The 9,439-nt window shown below is 32.3% G+C and overlaps 1 long non-coding RNA gene across 1 annotated transcript; it reads left to right on the top strand.

The window, feature by feature from the left end:
* The first annotated feature begins 3,504 nt into the window (after nucleotides 1–3,504).
* On the top strand, nucleotides 3,505–7,447 carry LOC107845023. The gene is made up of 3 exons (XR_001666681.2): nucleotides 3,505–3,661; nucleotides 4,443–4,575; nucleotides 7,160–7,447. It is a non-coding gene; the product is annotated as an uncharacterized LOC107845023 (long non-coding RNA).
* The last annotated feature ends 1,992 nt before the right edge of the window (nucleotides 7,448–9,439 follow it).

The following is a 9,439-nucleotide window of genomic DNA, read 5'->3' as shown; positions in this document are numbered from 1 at the left end:
ACCTGAAAAGTCAGCAAAATATAGGTAAGTTCGAATATATAATACTCACTTCGTTTTAATTTGTTTGGTATAATATGGCCCGCTATAATAGGGTCGGAAAAATTTTATGATCTTAAACATGTCATGTGTTTGTGCGGCTAAAACTTTTGAAACAAAAAATCCTACTGCTATATGTTTACAGGGATGTGAATGGAAAATACAAAGAGGGAGTGAGGAAAGCAACATTGATTGGTATCTTGATTTTTGTTAAATATGTTTTAGGAAAATTCGACACAAAAATATTGTTCAATTTATTGGGGCATCCACACGACTTCCGAATCTGTGCATCGTGACAGGTAATATTTCAAGATTTTATATATATTTAAATTGAATTTGTGGAACTATACTGAGTAAGTTTTTGTTATCCTTGTGCATCTTTTTTATGGAGTTTTGGGTTTTAAATGAATGGGAATGTGTGGATTAACATTGATGAGCTCTACAGACCTGTAATGTTTTGCAAAAATGATCGCAACTTCTAATGAACATCTTAGGGACTACACTGTATTTTAAATAATTTTTTGTCCACAGCTTTTAATGAACATCTAAGGGACTGAACATCTGTGCTTTTGACTAAATTTTGTGGCGTATTTGGACGTTGGGGAACTACATTCTTATTTATAAAAAAAGATTAGTTTAAGAACTATAGGCTTTTTAACCACAATATACCATAGTAAACAATTACCATATTCAAATTAAGCCTGTCAAATGGATCGATTTGATCCGGTTCGATCCGGCCTACCATAGCGGCTCGGCCCGATGGGCTTTTCAAGGACTATAGGCTTTTTAACCATAATATACCATAATATACAATTATCATATTCAAATTAAGCCTGTCAAATGGGCTAATTTGATCCGGTTTGACCCGGCCCAGTCATTCCACGGGCTATAGGGTTTCGAGTTTCGGACTGGCTTATTTTTTTGGGCTCGATTAATTCGATCTGGACCAAACCCGGTCCAGGCAGGCCGGTTAACCGGCCCGTAACCGACACGTTTAATTTATTTAAAAAAAAAATATTTTTGACCGTTGGGCCCAACGACTATATGACCGTTTGAGCCCCAAAAACGGCTAAATGGCCATTTTAAATTAAAAAATAATAATTAAAATATTTTTTTAAACCCAAAAAAAATCCTATAAATACCCTACATTTTCAAATTATTTTTCACACAATTTTCGTTCTCTCAAATCTCAATTCTCAAAATTCAAATATTCTATATATTTCCTAAAGCGCTCAATTTAATTTTTTTAATTTTGCGATTACAAAGTACGAGTGAAAGTTTCTAAAGTCACAACCTTTAGATATTTTCAAAATTTGATATTGTCGTTCCATCTCTCACTTTTAATTTTTAATTAGTATGTTAATTGTTGAATATTTAATTTTGTTATATTTGTGTATTTTGAATTTTTTTAGTTTGATTTATATTATGGATAAATTAAGAAACCTCGTCACTAAAAGTGTAAAAATATTGTCCCGAAAGTGGTAGTGGTAGTAAAAAGCGAATTACTAGCGGTAGAGGTACTTCAAATAGTTGATATACCTGTGGGCCTCCGCTCGGGTACCGCTTAATCAACCTTTTAAGGAAGAAGCAGGTGTAGGTGCTCACGATATAAATTATGTAGAAGCTCAGAAAAATTACGATACAGAAGAAGAAAATGAAGTAGATGTGGTTGATTTAGACGAAGATGATGAAAATATTGGTGAGACACGGCCCACAGTAGGAAATGCTAATATTATATATGAATTGGTTAATCGCCCTCTTTGTCCTCCCCGTCCCCCAAGAGCTCATAAAATAACTAGTATTACATGATAATTTTTTACACGTATATCGAGACTGAAGTGCAATGCAATATTTGTCAACAAATATATAAGCATAAAAGAGGAGACAAACAAGGGGTACAGGTATGTTAATGAGACACATAGGTGATAATCACGAAAGAAAGTTACTTATTGCAAAAGGTGGTCAAGATGTTGGTGGGCCAACACAAACTAGAAAGGACCCAGCAACTGATCAGGTAATTAAGAAGTATAATAAATTGAGGGACCGGGAAGAAATAGCAAAAACGGTAATTATGGGTTGTTTGTGTTTCAATTTTTCTTCTTTTGATGCTTTTATTCATTATATTCAAGCAATTTATAATTCTATGTTTAATGGTATTCCTAGAAGTACTTGTCGGGCCGATATTTTAAAACTTCATTCACAATATTATTATTATTTATCTACATTATTAAAAAAATATTCAACGCAGAATAGCTCTAACTTCTGATCTTGGTCGTGCTGTTAATAAAAATAATTATTTAATTATTACTTGTCACTGGATAAATAGTAATTTTGTTATGCAAAAATGTATTCTAACTTTTTTGTATGATGAAGATTGTAAACGTACTGGAGATTTTATTGCTGATTCGATTGCTAAAGTTGCAGAATTTTAAGGTATTAAAAATAAAATTTTATGTATTTTTTTTATAATGCTTCTAACAACAAGACTGCTATTACAAAGTTAAAATCTAAGCTATCTTCGCCGTTACCTGAAATATTTCATGTTAAGTATGCTTGTCATATATATAATTTAATTGTAAGAGATGGTCTTGAGTTTTTTAAGCTTTATATTAAAAAAAATCTGTCCTACTGTTGGTTTTATTCAAAAAAATAATTGAAGAAAATGAATTAGAGAATTTAAAGTTAAACGTGAACAAAATGGACTTGCACTGATATTGATGTCTGAAGAATGTGATACTACTAATTTATAAAACATATACACATGTATACGTTAAATATATACTACTTTAATTTAGAGTCTATATTCTATATATAAACATATATACGTACCATTCAATATATGTACTACTTTCAAATAATATGCTCCAAGATATATACTACAATATAATGATATATATACTAATTTACAAAACATATACACCTATATACATTTAATATATACTACTTTAGAGTCTATAAAAGATATATAAACATATATACGTACCATTCAATATATATGTACTATTTTAAATAAAATATACTACAATATACACTGCAAGAAAATGGTAAAATTATGATAGAATATTTGAGACGAAACATTTTTGTCACAATTTGTGACAGAATTTTGATGAATTTATGATGGATTATTTTTGTATAAATATAAAATTTTAAATTTTTTTATTTTCACACAAAAATTCAAAGATTAACAGATTTGTGATAATTTTTTGTCAGATTTAAATATAATTTTTGTGACATAAATATTTTTTTCATAAATTAAAGCTTATGAGAAAAAATAATAACTTTCTTTCACAAATCCATGACTAAATTTATGATAGATTGAGCATTTCATCACAATATATGTTTAGAAAAAAAACTATTATAATAAAAATTTGTGACGGATTTATTCCGTCACAGTAAAATTTTTTAAAAATTATTTTTGATTCATTTGATCCTCAAAAACAGAATTGGGCGCACTTTTTCCCTCTAATTTTTTTTTGTTTTCATTTTCCCTGTATGTTCCCTCAAAACATAGAAAACCCTTCATTTTCACTCATTTTCCCTCTATGTTCCCTCACTCATTTCCCTCAAAACGAAATCCTTGTTCTCGATTCCTCAAATCTCCTTTTGACAGAAATCCTTATTTGAGGTACGTTCTATTCTTCAATAACTTGCAAACATTTTAGTTATCTTTTACAGTTTTAATTTAGTTTTTTATGGACCAAGAAAAAGAATTTAACCTTTTTTTTGTAATAATTCTTTATTTTGTAAGTTAAAGTATAATTTTTTTTACAGTGTTATAGTTGATTGACTAAAGAAATTTCATGTTGTATTGACCAAGACAAGAATTTAGTAGTTTTTTTTTTTGTTTGTTGTGATGCTAAAATGTTAATTTTTTTATAGCTAAAAATGTCATTTTTCTTTTACAGTTTTTAGCTGATTCTGTAGCAGAATCCTTGTTATGAAGTAAAGAAATTTCATGTTGTATGAACCAAGAAAGTGAATTTAATAGTAATTGTTTGTGCTGTGATGCTAAAATGGGTAAGAGGAAACTTCCCTATGGTTTTCGCAGCTTGTCATTTTTATTTCTTTGGTAAGATGTCTTAGGGATTGCTGGTAAGTGACTAATCTTTGGATAGATGAACCCAGATTGGACTATAGCTGATAGAACATTGGATCTTTTATGTTTTATTCTACTACCTGTTTTGTGTCCATTTCCTGAGAATGCTTTTTCTTTCATAAAAGCTCACTGACGGCTTCATTGTCCATGCACAAACAAGGTAAAAGAGTTCTTTACGACTGTAGGCGTGGTCAGTGAGGATTCATATAGCTGAAACAACTTGTTTGGGAATAACACAGTTGTTGTTTGGGAATAACACATTCTGATAGCCCTGGTCATGCTTTTACTTACTGAAGTAGTATGTAAATAGAATGTTTCAGGAGCAGCTTCTTGTCATGCCGTGGTATTCAAGCAGCAAGTGTTGATTGATTAATCGTGTTGCACAGCTGCTGTCAAGGAGAAAATATGGCGTTGAATTGGCTGTTTGGTTCAGAGATTGAAAGGTGCGTTTGTGTTGGCTCGTAAATGCTCATTATATAGACCTGCATACGTGCTCTTACTTAGAATGCAATGTGATGGTGGCACAATATTTGTCGAATACGTTGTTGTTACCTCACTAACCTCCATTTTAAAGTGGCTAATGGAGTGCACGCAAGCTTGCTCGGACACTAAAGTTATTAAAAAGGATTTGTTTATGACCCTGCTCTACACGGGCGGAACTGAAGCTATGCATATATTGTTCCTGTTTATAGTCTTATTACCTTAGACAAATAGTTAAACCTTGTATGTACTTGATTTAGATAGTCTAAATCATAGGTGTGAGTTGAGAGGCCTCAATCTTAAGTTAAATAGAGGGCTTGAGGGGATTGAAAAAATACTATATACATGAACTTTTAATTTTATTATACACTTATACCCTGTGTACTCCACTCTAAGCAAAACTACTAGGCTCTTTTTAATCTGTTTAGTACTTTGAGCAACTTAAATAGAAAGTTCCTTTAGGGACATACTCTTGTAGTGAGTAATAGATTCTCGAGTAGATAGACTAAAAACTCAAGTTCAAAATTATAGTTGTCATAGATTATCAAGCCTTTTCACTTAACCAATTACAAACCTTATACATTTTTCTTGGCATATTATAATGACAGAGCCTGTTTCTTTCTTTCTTCGTCAGATATGTCAAATTTGAAATAGTTTTATATTAATCTTTCTTGATCGCGAAAACAACTATTTTATTCCAAAAAAAAGAAAAAGGGTTACCCGTCATTGGCTTTGAATTTAAGAGTCCTGAATCCAACTGAGATCAAGACATAGAAAGCCCTCTCTCCATATTGATAAGAAACAACTTCATCGCCTAACAAGTTTAGCTATCTGTGTAAGATGGATATGCAGATTGTAGATATTTCATACGAATCACATTACTCAATTTTGGTATCTGTTCAGATATCTGTGTTTTGAAAGTAAATTCATAACCTGTTTAAGGTACGTTCAACTTTGATTTGCTACACGAGTTATGGAAGCAACCTATGTACCTCGACTAGGTAGGGGCAAGATCTATATACACACTATCTTAGTATATCGAAAGTCTCTTAGATGTAGATTAGATGGTTCTTAAGATATCAGCTAGGATGCACCAATGGCCTTTTTTCTTTCCAGATATAGTGATTGATATTCTGGTAGTACTTCAGGTGTTGACTGGATAAATATTATGTGAGTTAAGAGTGTATATAGATTTATATTTTATATAGATTTATATTTTGTAATAACAGTACTTGAAAAGGGGTTGACGCTGATATAGAAAGTTCGATGTTTTGGGAGAGTTGCTTTGAAATAGTGAGGAAAACTTTGTTACATGTTAAATGTTAATTACCAAAATGAGTGGATATGTAGCATTGTTCCAGTTCAAATTATAACTCTCTTTCTTTTAAGGTTCTAAATTCTAATGGAAAAATACATTCCAGTTAAGATGTGCAAGTTTATAGTGGTGTATGTGATCATATTCAATGGGGTTTAGATTTCTTGAGGAATCTAGAAACATACAAGTCTAGGTGAGGCCTTTATAAAACAACAATCTGTTTTCTTACAAAAGGTAGTGAACTACTACTATGAGCTGAGTCACATACACTTCCCCTTTTTTCATTTTCTTCTATACCCTCACCTCTATGACCTCACTATTTTATTAGAAATAATAATTTTCTTCCCTTTCTCATTGAAACTCTAATCTCTCCCCTTTAATATCTTCATAGTTCACACTAATTAATTCTGTTTTCGTAAAAAGATTTCAAAATTGAGATAGAAACAATTGGTGCATAAGTATACATGGTAAGTATAGCCATGGAAAATAGTAACGGAGGGTCTAGTTCAGCTCCTGCACCTTTTCTGTCGAAGACGTATGAGTTGGTTGATGATGCATACACAAATCCTGTTGTTTCTTGTAGGCATAATGGTGGTAGTTTTGTTGTCTAGAATCTCCCTGAGTTTGCTAGAGATTTGGTTCCCAAGTACTTTAAACACAATAATTTCTCCAGTTTTATAAGACAATACTTATGCAAGTTAACTATCCATTTGTTTCATTTTCAAGCTTGTTTTAGTTAAACTAAAGGGTCAAAAACACACCTAAAGTTTTCGCCTTCATTGCTAGTTCATCATTAATTTTTTTTTAATGAAGCTGGTAACTTGCTCTTTCAGTTTTCACTACATCTTCACTGGACTCTCACTGTAATATCTTGTTTCAACTTCACGAGACTGTTCTTGATGTTCCATAGAACAGGTTTATAGATGTGAGTGAGACCATTGTATGCTTGTAAGGCCTGTTTGAGCCGTGCATTGAGCTGCAAGATTTCAGTAGACAAGGCTTCTGTTTTGCTCTGCTCTTCAGCTAGCTAACCCTTGATGGAGAGGATTTCAGCATATTACCTTCATATCATATTCTAGTATTGTTTTGTTGCCCTACCTTGTCTGCACTTTGAAGGAAAGGCTCCAGCTTTGTTGTGTGTTCTGTTGTGGGAAGACCTTATAAAATTGGTTGCTTTTGTTTATTGCATTGCTCTAGTAAATATTTGGTGGCTGATTATTTGTAATTTTTAGGATAAAATGGAGGCCGTCATAGCTACTGCTCTTTTGGGCTCATCAAATGATTCATCAGAAGATCAAGAACTCAATATAAATCACATGTACTTTGATGCTGTTGGTGGAGCAAAAAACCAATGTGTGTATGGATTGGGCTCTTAGGCTTCAACCTTGTATAAAGATCAAAATTCTGTCATTTCGGCAAATTTAGTATCCGATCATGTTGCCGAAGAGTCCATCAAAATACTTGAGAAAGAGGTGTTGCAAATGAGAGAAAATCAAGAGACTTTTGCTTTAAATTTTAAACGTTGGTAGACTTTTGCTTATTGAAGTTGTGATTTTGCATGTCTAATTAACTTCAAACTTTTTTTATTATAAATCGTGTATTATGTTTGTCTTGTTATGATGGTTAATTATTTTTAATTAATTTCTCTCTCTCTCTCTTTCTCTCTCTATATATATTTTATTTCGTAATTATTATTTATTAAAATTAAAAATTCAAATAAAATTTGTGACAGATTTAATTTGTCACAATCCATCCTAAAACTGTTACAATTTCAGTCATATTGTGATTGAATTAGTTTGTCACAAATAATTTGTAATGAAATATAGTCACAATAGTTGTGACTAGATTTAAAAATTTGTTATAGAAATTATTCTGTCACAATTTTATGACATAATATTTTGTCAAATATCTCGGATCTGTGATTCAGGGTAACGGTGAGATCGACGAGGATGTCTCGCACCGTATTGGGGTAGGATGGATGAAGTGGAAGCTCGCTTCGGGGGTATTGTGTGATAAGAAGGTGCTGCCCAAGCTTAAAGGCAAATTCTACAGGGTGGCAGTTCGTCCGGCCATGTTGTATGGAGCGGAGTGTTGGCCAGTTAAGAACTCCACATTCAAAAAATGAAGGTGGCGGAAATGCGGATGTTGCGTTGGATGTGTGGGGTGACTAGGGGGGATAGAGTTAGGAATGAGACTATCAGGGAGAAGGTTGACGTGACTCCAGTGGAGAATAAGATGCGGAAAGTTCAATTGAGATGGTTTGGACACGTGATGAGGAGGGGCATGGATGCCCCGGTTCGTAGGTGTGAGAGACTAGCTTTGGATGGTTTTAGGCGGGGTAGGGGCAGGCCGAAGAAGTACTGGAGAGAGGTGATTAGATAGGACATGGAGCAGTTACAACTTACTGAGGACATGACCCTAGATAGGAAGATCTGGAGGATGCGAATTAGGGCAGAAGGCTAGAGTCAGTTTGGGTCGCTAGTGTAGGGCATCACTTGGTGGGGGTATTATTCTTGTTATGATACCTTGTTTCATGGTTTATTATGAATTTGTTTACTTTTCTCTGTTTGCTATTACTTGTGGGTGTCGTATTTATGTTATGTCATCTCGTTTCATGCTTTACTATGAATTTGTTTAGTATTCCGTGTCTCGAGCCGGGGGTCTATCAGAAACAACCTTTCTACTTCTTTAGAGGTAGAGGTATGGACTGCATACATTTTACCCTCCCCAGACCTCACTATGTGGGAATACACTGGGTTTGTTGATGTTGTTGTTGTATATTGTGACGGACGATTTGTCTCCGTTCCATCACAATAATTTTGTGATGGAATTTAAATCCGTCACAATGAATTTATGACTCCCGATTTTGAGATGCACATTTTTCCGTCACAAGTCCATCACAAGTGATGATTTGTGACTTAAATGGCTGTCACAATTTCACTATTTTCTTGTAGTGATATATACTACAATACACACACACTATATATAGTTATATACTAATTTATAAAACATATACACATGTATACGTTAAATATATACTACTTTAGAGTTTATATTCTATATATACACATATATACGTACCGTTCAATATATGTACTACTTTAAAAAATATGCTCCAAGATATATACTACAATATAATGATATATATACTAATTTATAAAACACATACACATGTATACGTTAACTATATACTACTTTAGAGTCTATAGAAGATATATACACGTATATACGTTCCATTCAATATATATGTACTACTTTAAATAAAATATACTACAATATATATACTACAATATAATGATATATATATTAATTTATAAAACATATACACATGTATACGTTAAAAATACACTACTTTAGAGTCTATAGAAGATATATACACATATATACGTACCATTCAATATATATGTGCTACTTTAAATAAAACATATACTACAATTTATATACTACAATATATACATACACTATATATAGTTATATACTAATTTATAAAACATATACACATGTATACGTTA

Source organism: Capsicum annuum, chromosome 10, assembly GCF_002878395.1.
Source record: "Capsicum annuum cultivar UCD-10X-F1 chromosome 10, UCD10Xv1.1, whole genome shotgun sequence".
NCBI lineage: Eukaryota > Viridiplantae > Streptophyta > Magnoliopsida > Solanales > Solanaceae > Capsicum > Capsicum annuum.
Note: the sequence above shows the minus strand (reverse complement) of the source record. Positions and strands in the feature narration are given on the sequence as shown.